The sequence below is a fragment of the Diabrotica undecimpunctata genome, chromosome 1, assembly GCF_040954645.1.
Source record: "Diabrotica undecimpunctata isolate CICGRU chromosome 1, icDiaUnde3, whole genome shotgun sequence".
Taxonomy (NCBI): Eukaryota; Metazoa; Arthropoda; class Insecta; order Coleoptera; family Chrysomelidae; genus Diabrotica; species Diabrotica undecimpunctata.
In genome coordinates this window covers 133,531,327-133,546,020 of record NC_092803.1, presented here as the reverse complement: position 1 = coordinate 133,546,020, position 14,694 = coordinate 133,531,327, and the positions used below count along the sequence as shown (strand labels likewise).

At 31.1% G+C, this 14,694-nt stretch overlaps 1 long non-coding RNA gene across 1 annotated transcript; it reads right to left on the bottom strand.

The window, feature by feature from the left end:
- Positions 1-1,532: 1,532 nt before the first annotated feature.
- LOC140432028 (uncharacterized) lies at positions 1,533-14,483 on the bottom strand. The gene is made up of 2 exons (XR_011949756.1): positions 13,915-14,483; positions 1,533-1,687 (listed from the first exon to the last, which is right to left on the bottom strand). It is a non-coding gene; the product is annotated as an uncharacterized lncRNA (long non-coding RNA).
- Between the last annotated feature and the right edge of the window lie 211 nt (positions 14,484-14,694).

Below are 14,694 nucleotides of genomic sequence, written 5' to 3'. Positions count from 1 at the left end.
AAATTATACCCTGTCTATGTAGTATAAACTTTGAAACGTAAACATCAAAATTGTTGTTTGTAAATAATGAGCAAGTTTTTTGATTGATTAAAAAATTGGCCGATTGATAGTCTTTAAATTTAATTCTGATTCTATTCTTGCCGATTGAATCAATACTAGTAATTTTGTTATCTAAATTTGGAAAATTTGATAGTATAATATCACCGATTTTGATGGCATTTATCTTACCTTTAAAATCAGGAGTATTATTTTCTATATATACATGAAAAGGACCTGTATCACTGCTCTGATATAGAAATTGTTCTCTTACATTTTCTGTAGAATTAGTAGAAGTTTTACTACTTACAGTTTCTCCATTGCTTTTTGAGTTACCGTCCCAGGTGTTCTGGACGGAAACCTAATATCTGGAGGTTTGTCTGGTGGTCTCCCCGCATAATCCATATCAAGTTTTTAATAACTTAACACTTTAACACTTTGAATCTATCTTACACTTATGAACACTTATCGTATCCAAACAGTAGCCCCCAATGGGGGTAAAATAAATTCAAATACACTGAACTTTTATATTTTTCTTAGTCTTCTACGTTAATGAGCTTCGAACGACAAAACAACTTCCTCGTACAAAGGCCACAGCTGGACTGAGGACTTCTTAAACAAAAATTCACGGAGAACTTTTAAATGCGTAATTTAACTTTGACAGTTATTTTTGACACGCTTTAGTGCTAAAAGAAGATAATGTTTATTTAACACCCTTAAAGAAACTAACTTTATTTTCGGCAAAATGCAAAAATTGCATACGAAAGGTGCTGTCTTTACATTAAAAGCTCGTTTTGATTTTTGTCGATAGGACACTCTGATCAAAAGGTATCAAATTTTTATAGTACGGTTTATAAAAATTTTATTTAAAATTGATTTTAGTCGCGTTTAAAATCACCGGTCGCTTCAAGCGTTGTTTCTAAGAGAACGATTTATTCTACAGAAAAATTACTAATTAAAAGTTTTGTTTGAATTATCTCAGCTGTATTTTCTATTTTTTTTTAAAACGTAGACATTCTAAGTAAATCGATTTTTTCCATTTTTTCCTCTCTACGAAGGGGGTTTTAGAGAAAAGCCGGGAGTTATAAGTGGTAAACTTTTTGGCATCTTTTAGAAGAACGCAAATTTGACGTTCTCGGTAAAATTCAGCTTGTTCGTTTTATTTTTAAAGGTTCAGTAGCATTTTCGTCTCTGACGACTGGAGTAGAAGGTAAACAATATACTATACAAATATGATTTCAGGATTTTGTCAAAAACTTTAAACGTGATTTACTAAATATTTTTCAAGTGAAGCTTAAGTCCCTTATTTCTCAGTTTTGTTGAATACTCTAAATAAAAAAATGTTTATTTTCAATACTTTCTTTATCAAAGTACATCAAAATTATTTTAATTTAATTTTAAATTATTGTTCTATATCTTTTACTTATAATCTTCACTACAATTATTTTTGTTTTGTTTTAGGTTATTTGGTACAGGAAAAGGAAACTACATTAAGCTAACTGTAAACAAATTGTAAACAACTTTATTCTCTAGATCTGTTTTTTTATTAACATGGCGTACTTTAAATACATACAATTTTTTTTATGGAAATACAATAAATCCTAATATATACTGTCTAAGTTAATACATATTCGCTTGATGGTAACTGATTCTGAAACAAGAGAAAAAAAGAAATTAATTCAGCTATAATGAATAATTTATACTAAAGTGTATTATATATAAAGGTGATATGCCATTAATGGCTGGCCGATAAAGACGCATATAGTATTATACGTAATTGCATTATATCTAAAAGGAACAACAATAAACAGGTCAGTTGGCATTTAAATTGTTAAAATCCTTATAACAATACAGAATAATAACTAAGTCCTAAATGTGCAAAAACTAACATATATTGGAATCCAGTGTGCAATAACATGCTGGACCATAGCATCCTTGGATAAGGTTAGAACTTTATGCTTTAAATATGTATGTAAGAAGTAAGAAGTAAAAATTACTTTAGGCTAACATAAGTTCGAAAAATGTATGCCGAATTATCACTAAATGTAAGGGTTGTTTGAAAATACAACATATTAAGATCTATACTGCCCAAAACCAAACCAAACAACACACAGGATAGATCACGGAAATAAATTTATAAAATGACTTGAGAATGCACCAATTATTATATGAGCCCTAACAACTATATGTTGGAACAAGCAGTTATTTTGCGAATAAAATACCAATTTACGGAAATTCTTCTATTCTATTATTTTTTATTGAAAATATGAAATTAACACCATTTTTAATGATAAATGTAATGATAATGTAATGTAGAAAGGAAGAAATCTGACTATGTAATTAAAATACTAAAATTAAAAATCAAAATTGAAAGCAAAGTATATAAATGGTGTGTAATCCAAGTAGTTCAGTTGAACCCACAGTCAATGGTAGAACTATAAAATTAATATGGATGTGCTCAGTGCAGGAAGTCTAAACAGTCGAGCTGGGTCCCCTACGAGGTGAAGCTGTAATAAAGTTTTTAAAAATAGGTTTTAAAAATAAAAATGGAAACTCTCACTGTCTTAATACTCAAATTAATTTAAATTGTACTAAATTTAAACCTATTTTTAAAAACTATTACAGCTTCACCTCGTAGGGGACCCAGCTCGACTGTTAGACTTCCTGCACTGAGCACATCCATATTAATTTTATAGTTCTACCATTGACTGTGGGTTCAACTGAACTACTTGGATTACACACCATTTATATACTTTGCTTTCAATTTTGATTTTTAATTTTAGTATTTTAATTACATAGTCAGATTTCTTCCTTTCTACATTACAGATAGTGCTTGGTAGACCATTTTATTGTAGTCAACTACCCACTGTCTAATATATTGTTTAGTCTTTTTCTTGCATTCTTACTTTACGTCGACTTCAGTTGCTTTCAAACTAACACCCTAATTATTATAGACAGGTTTGAGTGTGAGATCTGGATTATTTAATCTACTTAAAAAATATTCTATATAATTTTATATTTCATCAGTGACCTCCTATAGTAGTGTCAGTTGGACTTTTGGTCAATACTTAGTTTCATAGAATTTTTAAAAGGTGCAGATCATATATCTATGATTGTGACTGCTCATCTAAGCTGTCATTTGTCACATGTCACCCCAACATTTCCATTAGGTCGGGAGCCATTCTGTCTCCGGCTTCGGCACGCAATGTAGCTTTTCTTTAATAATTTTAAAGTGTTTGTTTGTCCTTTTGTAGTGTAGTGTAATGTATAATTATATGTTTATGACATTTTGTTCTTGTCAGATAGGCCGCAATTAACGAAGTAAATCTATAAACGTTAATCACATAAAAACTCCTTATCAACCATAAACTTCGAGTTTTTATCAAAGTTAATCAATTTCTTTAGTTATAAAAAAACGTTTCTTGGCTTATTTCAGATGCCCCTGAAGATGATCTAGGGATCGAAAGTACTTGGGCAAGATTAAATTAAACTGTGCTCGATATATGCCTTTTATTTGATCAAAGTTCATTTTTTATGATGTATGGAATTATTTTTACAGTTTAATTATATATTTTATGTTGATTACTATTTAATTAATTGTTTGATAGCCAAAAAATTCTGACAACTAAATATTGGAACAAGACGTTTTTAATAAATTAAAATAAAAAATAATAAGGCGTAACGTCGCCCTTAGCTTGAGTAACAGCCTAAACTCTATTAGGGATTTCTTGAAATTTAGCACGTAGTTGAGGTAAAGTACGCTGAGGGTTATTTCTTAGGCGTTGTTACATTTTTTGTTAAAGTGCCTCTATTGGATTAAGATCCGGGCTGCTAGAAGGATGTGACAAAACTTTAATGTCATATTATCCCATCCAATCTTTGGTAGATTTAGCCGTATGGCATGAGGCTTCGTCCTGCTGAAAGTTAAAATCTCCGGATGGATATAATTTTACCGCACTTGGTAGAAACGAATATTCAAGGATATATTGATATTTGGTTGCGTTTGCTATAGCCTTAATAAAATGTAAAGTTCCCAACCCTTTGGCCAACATTCAACCCCCCACCATGAGCCCTGTGAAAACTTTACAGTTTTTTTGAGAAAATCCTTATGGAATGCTTCTCGACTCACACATTTTCCCGAGTCACACGGTTTCGAAAATCTCCCACACAGACATCAACTTTGCTTTCGTCGCTATAGATAACATTGTCCCAGTTATGTTTGATCCACGAAAGTTTTCATTTAGCCCCAATGTAACGATCCCTTTTTTGAGTTTCCGTTAGCAATTGTTTTTCTTTGGCTCACTCGAATAAATAAAAAAATAGAAAATTTATATCACAAAAAAGAACCTATCAAACATACTTTATAAAATCTCAGATTCTCTGAAAATATTTATCCCAGTTTTTCTATTCCTTCTAGCAGTTATTTCTCGTAGTGTATTTCTTCTTCCCGTTTTACGTGTTTTAATTAAATGCTTTATACTGCTTTCAGAAACAGCTTTTCGGCGGCCTGAGCTTTTCCCGCAAACATCAATACTGTAGTTTCACCATATTTCTGAATTATATTAAACACAGTAGTTATTGCTACAATTAATTCATTGGAAATTTCACGCTTTGTTTTTTCTTCATGGTACTGATGAATAATATTTTTTCGATCTTTTAGATCAGTAGGGTTTCCACATTACATTATTATATTTTACTCGTAGTAAAACTGGCGGTTGTCTTTATTCTTACTCAAATGACGCGTGACAATTATTGTTGACATCGCACTACCTACTCATATGTTTGATTTCAAAGCGTTCTTTGCGCCAGGCTGATAAAATTTTAAAAACGTGACGAAAAGCAAAAAATGTTCCAATAGTTAGTTATCAGCAGTTATCAGTCGATTATCAAACAATTAATTAAATAGTAATAAATATAAAATATATAATTAGGCCGCAAAAATAAGTCCAAACTTCATTCCATACATATGTAGAACACAATAATTATTGTATAAATACACAATAATTAGATACCTAATATTAGGCTTATGACAAAAGTAGACAGAACGAGTCTGTTGTGAGTAGCATACGCCTACCCTACAGGACTGTATCTGGCCTTGTCAACTATCACGGGTTATGTTACTTTGCATGTGTTAGCAGTAAAAAAGAGACATCTCTATGACAGAACAGAGAATTTGACAACAGCTATAAAAAAAAGAAAGGGAGAGATCAATGGAAAGATGGCAAGAAGAGTGGAACAACAAGGAAGATGTTGCCCAGTGGACCAAGATGCTGATCCCAAGCCTAAGAGACTGGATAGATTGTCTCTTCTAATGCGTATCTTCATAGGTTCAGAAAGACAGATACAGATAAATGCCTATACTGCGGATATTCCGACATGGTTACTCACACAATGCTGGAGTGTAAAAGATGTACAGTGGAGAGCAACAGAATGTATAAAGAAATAGATATGAACCCTGTGACTGTAAGGGAAATGATCATTAAGATGACGGGAAATACGGAGGGATGGAATAGTTCCGAGCTCAATTACATCCGAGACGTCATTAAAAAGAAAGAAGAAGAAGAGAAACACCAAGCGAGCGAACGACAGAGATAAGATCTAATTACTCTTTTAATGGAAATAAGCTGCAATTGAAGGTGAAATAAGTTTTTTGACGTTTAGTTTGAAGTAGTATCTTTGTATCTAACTATTTACCATTCAAGTAAGTAATCACAACATTTAAAATTTCTTTATTTCTTAAGATTGATTAAAGAGTCCATAGTTAAGGGATTATTTTCGTGATCTAACCTCCAAATTAGGAAAACCCGTGGTGGGTTTTGACTTTGATATTGCTTAGCTTAAGAACAAGGTTTCCTAATTTCGACCAGAAATTGACTTGTAAATATGACCGGTCAAATTTAGGCAACCATATTATAAATTAAACCAGTCCCATTTAGTTGTTGATAGATTTATATTTTATTTCAGAATTTCATCACGTAGTAAATACCTCAAGTGGAGCACAGCAGATGTAAGCAGTGCTATTTCCGCTTTTCGTAATGGTTCTTAAGGGTTTAATGAATGTGCAAGGTTTTTTAAAATACCTAAAGCTACACTTAGAAGACATCTCGAAGAGAAAAACAAGCGGGCAAATAATGTAATTTAAAAAATGGGCAGGTTTACTGTATTTAATGAAGAAGTTAATGCACAATTGGCTAAGCCAATATATTATATTCTAATTCTCGAAGAGCGAATATTCGGGATGGGTATACGAGACCTCCACCAACTGGTATCTGAATTGGCAACAAGAAACACTTTAAAACACAATTTTAACACAGATGAACGTATGGCAGGCAAGAAGTGGCATTATGGCTTCATAATACCACAAAATTGTTACGGCAGCCGGAGAAAACATCAATGGCAAGGGCTGCTGGATTTAGCAAATCACGAGTTGATAAATTCTATGAACTTTTACAAAGAATTTGTGAAGAGGAAAAATTGACCGCCACACTCATATTCAACGTCGATAAGACAGGCTGCTCAACCGTACAACGGTAATGTCAGAGAATATTAGCCAAAAAGGGAAAACATCAAATTGGGAGCATTTCTAGTGAAGAGAGTGGGGTAAATACTACTGTGGTTTGTTGTGCTAGTGCAGCAGGGCAGTTTGTACCACCCATGATAATTTTAAAGAGGAAACGTTTTCAAAAGAAAACATTGTAACTGGCAGCATTGTCACTATTAGCGATACTGGATATATCACTAGCGATCTTTTTATTACCTAGCATTTCATTTCATTAAAACAGATAAGCCAAGCCCTAAGGCCTCTGTTTTTTTCGTGTTTGAGGGCCACAGCACCCACAGTAAAAACCTAAAAGCTCTACAAATTGCCAGGGATAATAAAATTAGGGTATTGTTATTACCCCACATACGTCACATTACACGCAGACTTTCATGGTTGGATATTGGATTTTTCAGAGCCTTTCAAAATGTTTATGGACAATGCATTCAAAACTGGTTGCGGAATAACGTGGGTTGAACTGTATCAATGTTTCAGGTTTCCAGGATAATTAGAGAGGCTTATGGTATTGCTGCAACAGTAAAAAATGCACAGAACGCTTTTTGTGCTAGTGGGATTTTGCCTATAGATAATAATGTTTTTAAAGAAACAGATTTTGCAGCTTTAATGATGTTTGCCAGTGCATCAAACTCTAACCATGAATCCCAACAGGACGCATTCTCTTTTAAAGAAAATAATATTCGATTGGTAGAACAAACGAAGATAGCAGCATGAACTTCCGTAAATACTATTTCAGTTTAGAAAGTTGACTAGTTGACCTCAGCACAAGTTGAAGCAATCCAAAGTGAAATCGGTTCAAACTATTTTAAAATTGTCAAAAATTGGTTGTGAAAAAAAAGGTAGCAAAATTAGGTGTAGCTAAACCTAACAGATGGTATTGACAAATATGTGAGTCTTAAATTTAAAATTTGGTTTCATGCAAAATGTGCCAATGTATCGCTAAGAACTAAGATATTTTATTGTTAAAATTGTAAAACTTAAGATGCGATTCAAAATAAATATTACATGATAATACAAATTTTTTATGTTTGGGTTAAGTTCATAAGTTACAAAACATTGAATATTAGTTTATTTTAAGTTAATATACATTTTTTAAACACGTTTCTTAGACATATAGGTTTTAACATCACTCCAATTTAGCGCTAATGGTCCAATTAAAAATGCCGGTATCCCAAATTGGACTTTTGTTTTTATTTTTTTCATTTGAAAAATAAAATATAAACTACCATGTATCTATTATATGTGATTTTTTGGAATATAAACGGTAGTTAGTAAATGATTTTTGTGATAAAATTTTGAAATGTTTTGAAATATTGTAATACAACAGATATTTTCTGAAAGGTGGTATATATATATATATAGTTGCCATTTTAATTTAAAAAAAGTAAGCCTTGAAATTTGAACAATAAGTACAACCAAAATAAAAAAGAACTGTTTAAATTGCCAACGTTGCAAGGCTTTTACAAGATTATTCTTTACCAACAGAAAAACGATTAAAAACAGAAAACTTACCCTTAAATATAAATTTCCCTACAATCTCCCTTCTGAAATGTATATCCTTTCGGACATGGCATCGGAATTTTATACACTGTTGAGTTAGATAAGCAGATAAGTAACAACAGTGTTGTGACAAAAAATACAATTATAATCATAGAATCCATAACTAGAGATTTGGAAACTGTTTTCCGTCAGTGCTAATATATATACTAATTAGCAAAAAGTTGATAGCACATATATCTGAGAAAATTTGGAACAAGAAGGAAACGGCTAATTTGCAAAGCTAATAAAGGTATTTTTAACATATTTGATATTGCATTATCAGAGGCGTCCTCTTAAAAATTTAACCAATATTAAGTTAAATCAGGCAACATAATCGTATAAAACAAATATGTGTCAGGTCGAAGCCTAAGTAAGTATTGGCCTAAAACTTTTTGCAAATAAACTTATCTTCTTATATTTTTTGCCCTATGTTACATCATTCACGGATCCCGCGGCCGCCTTTTCTCTATTCACTTGTGCTTCTACTTTCGTGTCTTCGTAGAGTGACTCTAAGATATTTGAAATCCATTCCCGATTCTTCCATTTTTCACGTACACCAATATTCACTTTAACGCGGTATTTAATAAAACCATACGGTTCTTAGTCATGTCTTTTTTTTGTGAAATTAAATTAAATTTCCCAATTATTTTGTTAAATTCGTAAAACATTCTGTGTGACTCATCTTCACTTTGTGCAATTAATATCACAACTACATTTATGCGTAGTAGGTATATTATTGTAGCTTCTATTTTACCTATATGGTATCCTTTTTTATGTTTTTTACTTGTTAATGATTACCGTCTATAATTATTATAATTAAAAGTAGTGTACTCAAAGGATCTTTCTTTCTTGTCACGGCGTCATATTCAGTTGTAGCGGAAGATCTCCTTCTCTTTTTGATTTATTGCATTTTTTGTATATTTATTTATCGTTTTGATTATGTTAAGTTATATAATTCCTATATAATCCTAATCTCAATGTATTAAACTCATTCATAAACGGAAATATAATTATTAGATTTGGATTTAAGGGAAATTCCTCTGTCTGATGATAATATAGCTTCGTTTCTCACTGGTACAACTATACTCAGAGAGGCTAAGGAAAATGAAGACTGTGGACAATATTTAACCAAATTAAAAGCGACTAACTTCACTAATAAACTTCACTAATAAACATGAATAATACCTACTAATAAAATAATTGTAATTTGTACTCGGATATCGAAATGTTTCTGAAAAGAATCTTAGTTTTAGTGTAACCACATTCCAAAAATAGATCACTTAAAAAGGCACTCTGCCGAAACAGCTGTAGTGATCTGATATTATAATAAATTTTGTGGAGGTTTTGAAAACAAAGTTTTTAGTGTTTTATTGTTGTATCTTAGTTTTCTATACACAACTAAATACTGCTGGAGAAATGGACACCGAGAAATAATAAATGTATTATAAATCAATAAGTATTAAAGATCTATTAGTAGCTAGTAATTATTAAATCGCCAAACTTTAAGTTAGTTAATATTGAAAAATAAATAAGTTATTCTTATATTGGTTGCATAAAAATACAATTTGAAAACTACCAGCGACATCTTTAAACTATCGAAAGCACGTTCGTAAATAAATATAGGAAACTAATATTTCCAAAATTGATTATAAAAATAAACTCATGACATATGGTATAAAATATGCCAAAAATGGATAACGTTTTTAATTTTAATTAAAGTAGCCAAAAAATAATTACCAGGACGAAATTAGTAAACTTACAAATTCGCCACCTATTGTTAATATTCCCAACTAAGTAAAAGCTGCATTTTATCAATCAATATTTTAACTTATGTATAGATTCCTTCTATTTAGACTTACAGTTTTACAATTTCTAACAATAGAACGATCCGAGTTGATCACTTGGCCATAAAAGGACTAGTATTTTTAATATACAGGGTTCAGTTAAGCATTAAATTAACTGGAGATTATTTGGGTTAAATAGTAAGTACCAGTAGCAAAGTTAGTAGCAATTCAAAAATTTATACTTATAGAGGTAAGGGGTGTCAAACTCGAAAAAATAAATCATATTTTCTTGTACTCTGTTGAGTAAAACAGTATCTAAATAATTGCGCACTTCCCGCGCATAACATTGTTGTTGAAACCATACGAGTTATAAGACACTTATGCATTTTGATTATCTGGATATACCGTGACAATAGCTGGACTAATGTTATTTTGTAGCATATCTAAATATTTTTGAGCTTTTAACGTTCCTGTCAATGTTGTTGCCAACAATTATTTCCCAAACTTTAACTTTTTCAGAATACTCTCTACTGCCTCCGTCATCCAATGCGGATTAGTATCTAATCAATACCTACGGTTTTGCCTGTTAACAGTTCTATTTAAATAAAATGATGCTTCATCTGTAAATACTACATGTTCTACAAATTGTAAGTCATTATTACATTGCTCCATTACCACTTCGCTAAATTCAATCCTTCGATCAAAATCCTCCTTACTGAGCTTCTGAAGTAGATTAACTTTCTATGGGTAGAAATTATCGTTTTTTAAATATTTTAAAACTGTAGATTTACTCAGTGAATATTACCTTGTGATTTGTTTACTGGATGTGCGTAATTTTCTTGCATTATTAGTAACAAACTATCTCTCACGTTACCGAATTCTATATTTTTGGAAGCGAAGCTTTTATACTCGTATTGTATTACCTTTTCCTTGTAATTTCTATTTAAATGGGAATAAGCCACAATTAAAGGTTAAATTACGTTTATTGACGTTTCAATTTCCACGTCGGAAATCGTTCTCAAAATACAAACATTAGTGAATTAAACAAATTTTTGTTTTTCTGTTATTTAGTGAAAAATTCTTCTAATAATTTAATTTTATCTGACTCATTTATATCGACAATTCAGACATACATTATACATTTTAAAGTAGACGACTTTAACATGATATTGCCAATACTGTTGAGTTGCGCTCCTGGGACGACTTTACTTATAAGATAGTTCATTCGATTACATGAAATCAACTTTAACTCGAGAATATTCATCAGAAAAGGTCATAGCATGTAATTCGTCTTTAAAAAGACAAATACATGCCATGATGACAGTAAAATTCTCCTGTTAATGATTCCATAGTAAATTATGAGGGAAAAACCAGGAAAAAAACCTCATAATACTATCCCGACAGGGTAAGTATTTGGTCGTGCATTTAGTTTACCTTTAATAAACACCAAATTCTAATTTTATGTTTGTTATTTAAAAAAACATAAATGATGTATGCTCTATATGTTACTGACTTACTAATAATGGTATTTTTCTTTTAATTACTTCCTCTTTCAATAAGGGTAACCAGATCCTACTACATTCTGCCGAGGAATTTGCTCTAATTATGCTAAATGTGACCAATTGTGTCGCAAATTCCTCGGCAGTATGTAGTAGGATTTGGTTACCAATATTGAAAGAGGAAGTTATTAAAAGGAAAATACCATTATTAGTAAGTCAGTAACATATAGAGCATACATCATTAATGTTTTTTAAATAACAAACATATAAAATCAGAATTTGGTGTTTATTGAAGGTAAACGAAATGCACGATCAAATACTTACCATGTCGGGGTAGTATTATGAGGTTTTTTTCCTGGTTTTTCCCTCATAATTTACTATGGAATCACTAACAGGAGAATTTTACTATCATCATAGCATGTATTTGTCTTTTTAAAGATGAATTACGTGCTATGATCTTTTCTGATGAATATTCTCAAGTTAAAGTTGATTTCATGTAATCGAATGAACTATCTCTTAAGTAAAGTCGTCCCAGGAGCGCAACTCAACAATATTGGCAATATCATTTTTAAGTTGTCTACTTTAAAATGTATAATGTATGTCTGAATTGTCAATATAAATGAGTCAGATAAAATTAAATTATTAGAAGAATTTTTCTCTAAATAAAAGAAAACAAAAATCTGTTTAATTTACTAATGTTTGTATTTTGAGAACGATTTCCGAAGTGGAAATTGAAACGTCAATAAACGTAATTTAACTTTTAATTGTGGCTTATTCCCATTTAAATAGTAATTACTTTAAAATGCCACAAGAAAATAGCTTCAGAACAATACTTTTCCTTGTAGTAAAATTCTGAGGCGAGCGTCACGGAACTAGCGCTATGAGAAGGCGCCACGGGTAGCATCACGAAATAGCGGTTCTCACATCGATTCACTACTCTGGATCAATTCGTTTTTAGTTATCATATAAATTTATTATAAGCAAGTTAAAATTAAAAACTTCATGAAAACTAACTAACAAAATACATACATTAAATGAGAAGAACAATTAAAATAATATCTGTCAATAAAAGATTCAATTCGTAACGATGCTAAGCAATCATGAAGTACCTGAGAGAACCAACTGATGATAAATGCACAGATTACTCCCTCTGGAAGACAAGCCAAAAAGATAAATAAGCCAGTATAACACATACCTTCTTTACGAAAAGAAAACAGAATATGAGCAAGAAACCCCAAAAAGAAAGTGGATGCGTTCGCTGAATATTTAGAAAATATTATATTTCAACAAAACTCTGAAAAAGTCGTCAAGACGACGAACGAGTAGATACTGATTATATTAACATACAATTGACTACTACAAAAGAAGTTTAAAAATTAATCAAACACATTAATACAAAAAAACCGAGTGAAGTTTAATCTAATCAATGGTGAGATACTAAAAAAATTACCTAGAAATACCATAGTAAAGCTTACTACCCTAATAAATGCATCTTCTAAACTTAGATATGTTCTCATCATTTGGAAAACTGCAGAGGTCATAATGATACCCAAAGTAGGATAAGATAACCATGAATTAACATCGTGTAGTCTCCTTACTATCCATAATCTCAAAGGTGTTTGAAAAATTGCTACTACGAAGAATTAACCATATAATTAAACAAAAAGGTATTATTTAGACATACCAATTTGGATTTCGTAATAAACACTCCACAGTTGACCAGATCCATCAAATAATAACTCAAATAGAGAAAGCATTTGAAGAGGACAAAATTTGTTTAGCAGTATTTCTGGATATCGCAAAACCATTTGAAAAGGTATGTCACGACGGCCTGTTAATGAAGCTAAAGAAAATATTTCCTATGCCACTCGTTAAAATATTGTAGCCATACTTACACCAGCGAAAACATTTAGAGTTAAAATAGAAAACGAGTACTCTAAGCTAAAGCCAATAAATGCAGGGGTTTCACAAGGTAGCGTTCTTGGGCCAGTACTTTACCTTTTGTATACATCTGACATTTCGGAGAAAGAAAACATTCAACCAGCCACATTTGCTGACAATACTGCATTCCGTCAGTGTCTCTTCTGCTATGACATAAAATAAATTCCAAGGTCAGGTTAAACAGTGTTATATAGAACGGCACTTCTTATCTGAGCATGTTGCTGACGTATTGCAAATTGTACCTAAATTTCCTTGAATGTATTCTTTTTTAAATTTTTTACTTGGGGTCATCTAGACATGTTTTATTAGTTTTTAATGCTAAATTTTATAAAATGATGGTCTCATATTTGCGAAAGAATGTAGGAAAACTTCTCGGCTTGTGTAGAGACACCTGCTCTAAAACCCATGTTCTAAAACTCCTGCGTGATTGACTTGGAATAAGTATCAATAAAAAAAATCAATAATTTTAAAAGTATTCATATAACAAGATTTCGAATGCTCAAAGATTATAAAAATATTGTAAAGTTAATAAAAAATAAGTAAAAATAAAAAATCTTACCTTAGGAATAAACCATCCTACATTTTCCTCTGACCATTACTAGTCCTTCACCACATGCTCTTAAGGGTGCATAAACCATAGCATTTGACTCTTGAACAATAACAGCCAAAACTACCAATAAAACAAAAAACAGAACAACACGAAGCGAAATCATTTTAATTTATTACACTTTTTTCCGCTTCACGTCCGCTGTGTATATTAAGTTATAATAAAAGATTGCTTGTAATTGCTATAAAAGAAAAACCATCACACTTATATTTATCTTCCAAAATGGGTGCAACTAATACGGAAGTGGCAAACCTAAAGGAAAAAATTCGAGCGTTAGTCACTATGTGCGTTCACTGATCTATAAGAGATTTCTTAAGTGTTTTCTGGTGAATAATTCATTCATCGTCAATCGATTTCAACCTTTTGGTCTGACTCATTATTGCGTAAACGGGTATCCTTGATTTCAAACAATATAGTTAGTTTTATCAGAATTTCTGTAATTATTATACTTGTACGTAAGCTTATGATCATTTTGAGGTTTTGTGATCAATAGTTATTCCAAAACGATTTAATAATACCTACCTTCTTTGTATATATATTATATATATATATATATATATATATATATATATATATATATATATAAATCCGCTGAAATTATCGGGTAAAGTAGTCTCTAATAAAAATATTTCTTTTTTCTAAACTGAACAATTTGAACTAAATGAACTAAAATTTAAATTTGAACTAAACAACCGTAAAACAATTTGAATATTACAAAACATGGCGTATAAA